General features: G+C 43.6%; 1 pseudogene; it reads right to left on the bottom strand.

Moving 5' to 3' along the window:
• Nucleotides 1-2,579: 2,579 nt before the first annotated feature.
• On the bottom strand, nt 2,580-2,705 carry LOC122910900 (annotated as a pseudogene).
• Between the last annotated feature and the right edge of the window lie 251 nt (nt 2,706-2,956).

Here is a 2,956-nt window from a genome sequence, read left to right as displayed (position 1 = left end):
AAATGGTATCAACTTCTTTATTGGAATTTTTTAATGAAGAACATTGTGATGATTTTCTTGCCTTTGGAAAGAGTACTAAAAGTTATACTATGTTTAGGGTTCAGAGAGTGTATTTTGGCTTAAAATGTACCATTCATGAAAGTTAATTTTGTACAGGTCAGTAAGACTTACACAGAACAACATTTGGATTAGGACACCTGGGTAGCTCAGTGGGTTAAGCCTCTGCCTTCAGCTCGGGTCATGATCTCAGGGTCCTGGGATTGAGTCCCATATCGGGCTCTCTGCTCGGCGGAGAGCCTGCTTCCCTATCTCTCTCTCTGCCTGCGTCTCTCCCTACTTGTGATCTCTGTCTGTCAAATAAATAAACAAAATCTTAAAAATAAATAAATAAATAAAAATAAAATGAAACTTCTGTGAACTGGTCTTAGGAGAAATTTAACTGATGAGAAACCCCCTTCATGTGTTATAAAGCCTGGGAGCATGGGAGTCAGTGAGGGCTGGCATCTCTGAGGGGCCAGGAGCTAGAAGGGAAGCAGCACCCTGGAGCTGTTGCTGTTGGATGATGTCCCAATACACAGTCCTTCTCCAGCTCGCCCCACGATAGGGAAGATGGAGAGCGTGGGCCAGACATTGCTATTAACATTGCATCATGAGCAGGCCACATCTGTCCTGAAGGAAGAAATGGCTGGTACCTGGGAACAGGGGGCAGAGATAGATAAGTGTGTCATTTTTTCTTTGCTCACAATCACAAGATAAATTGACCCCTTTTAATAAGGGACCTGATATACGAAGTTCTTAATGGAGTCAAAATATCCAAGAGAAGTGAAATTGGGTATATCTGTAAGTTACTCAAGCTCATCCAGTTGTCCATTTCAGGTTCCCTATGTCTGGGATGCCCTGCCCCCATACCCCAAGATAACCACGTGGCTCACTCCCTCACCTTTGGGGCTTTGCTCGAATGCCACAGCATTGGTCAGGGAAATAAATACAAGGCAGATGGTGGAGAAGTATTCTCCATTTCAGTCTCAGGGACCCCGGTTCTTTCCATAGGGTTACACTCTCAGTTGAACACACGGCCTCCAACTTCTCCAAGGCTGGGGAAGGAAAAGGCCCATTAGCTCTCAATGCGTTGGCCAAAAAGTGACATGTGCCCCTTCTGCTTATAGTCCATTGGCCAGCATCAGCCACCTGCTCTACTACAAGGGAGGCCAGGAAGTGTAGGGGAGCCTTCAGAATATCTGCAGAGCACATGCAGCCTGCCACATGATCATCTCCATAACATCTCTCCTGACCACCCCTCCCTCCCCCAGCATTCCCTCTTAGGCTTCATTCTTCTCTATATTATTCACCGTCATCCAACATACTATTTATTTTATTCTTTCATTAAGTTTCTGTCTTTTCCACTGGTACATAAACATTATGAAAATTCATAATTTTTGTCTGCTTCACTTATAGGTTTTTTTTTTTAATTTTATTTATTTATTTGACAGAGTGAGAGAGAAAGAGAGCACAAGCAGGGGAGCGGCAGACAGAGGAAGAGGGAGAAGCAGGCTCCATGTTGAGCAGGGAGCCCAATGTGGGGCTTGATTCCAGGACCCAGAGATCATGACCTGAGCAGAAGGCAGACACTTAAACCAACTGAGCCACCCAGGTGCCCCTTCATTTATGATTTTATCCCTAGCATCTAGAATAGCACTTGGCATATGGTTGGAGCTCCATAATTTTTTATTAAATAAATGAATGAATTCTGCAATGTCTATATTTATATATAGAAGGAGTGTCATATACACGGACCTGAAGATGCTTCCTAAGGAATAAAGGACCCCCTTACAGCATACACAAGCATCTACTGAGTGTTCACAAGATAGCATGCTTGGTGCCAGGATCACAGATATGAGAAATAGTCCGTGATATCTAGCCAGCAAGAAACAATAAAAATGCAGTACTCGTTAAGATCCATAATGGGAATAAATCACATGAGCTCAAAGGCCAAATTCTTCTGAGCTTTAACAAGAATCAGATTTTAGGGGTGCCTGAATGGGTCAGTGGGTTAAGCCTCTGCCTTCGGTTCAGGTCATGATCTCAGGGTGCTGGAATCGAGCCCCGAGTCAAGCTCTCTGCTAAGCGGGGAGCCTGCTTCCTCCTCTCTCTCTGTCTGCCTCTCTGCCTATTTGTGATCTCTGTCTGTCAAATAAATAAATAAAACCTTAAAAAAAAATCAGACTTTAGATCCAAACATTACTAGAAGAGCAACAACAACAAAAAAGAAGCAGTGGGTGGGGCGAAGAGAGAGGGGATTCAGGAGTCATAATTGCTTCCCAAAGTCATAAAAGAAATAATATCTATATTTTCTGCCATTTTGTATTCTTGACAACAACTTGTCCACTTCATTCTAGTGCCTTCATTCTAGTGGCTTCCCTTATCCCTTGTCCCTTCAGCCTTAGAATATGTAGTAGCCCATGTACATTCAATTCAGAAACACTTGGAGATCTTGCTATTTAAATATTTAAATCCCTCTAATAATGTCACAATTTCAGAAATGGCATCATTTGAAATCTGCCTGGAGTATTTTGTCCAGCCCCACCCATAGTTTTGCAGAAAAATGAAGTGCAGCATTGATCAGCCTTTTAGGAAAAGTTTTCAATTAGCAATAATTGCGCCTCGGATAAACCTCATTGGCTACGATACTGCCACTGCGATCAGCCTTTTGAACTGAAGGCGGGCATCACAGCAGCCCTGCTGAAACTCAGGAGCAAAAAGTAGATGGAGACGAAGGCCCAGGGCTGGGACCGGGGCTGTAAAGGAGACCCCAGGCAGGCACTGAAGAGGACTGAGCATTAGAGCAGGGAAAGAGCAAGGACAGGAGTAGAGAAGATGCAGAAACAACAAAAGCATCAAAGGCAAATTTGACCTATTTCACCATTTTGCACGAGGATAGCCTCTTTTACACAGGACA

The sequence above is a fragment of the Neovison vison genome, chromosome 6 (genome assembly GCF_020171115.1).
Source record: "Neovison vison isolate M4711 chromosome 6, ASM_NN_V1, whole genome shotgun sequence".
In the NCBI taxonomy this organism is placed as follows: domain Eukaryota; kingdom Metazoa; phylum Chordata; class Mammalia; order Carnivora; family Mustelidae; genus Neogale; species Neogale vison.
The sequence above is the reverse complement of the archived record's forward strand: the minus strand, read 5'-3'. Positions and strand labels throughout refer to the sequence as shown.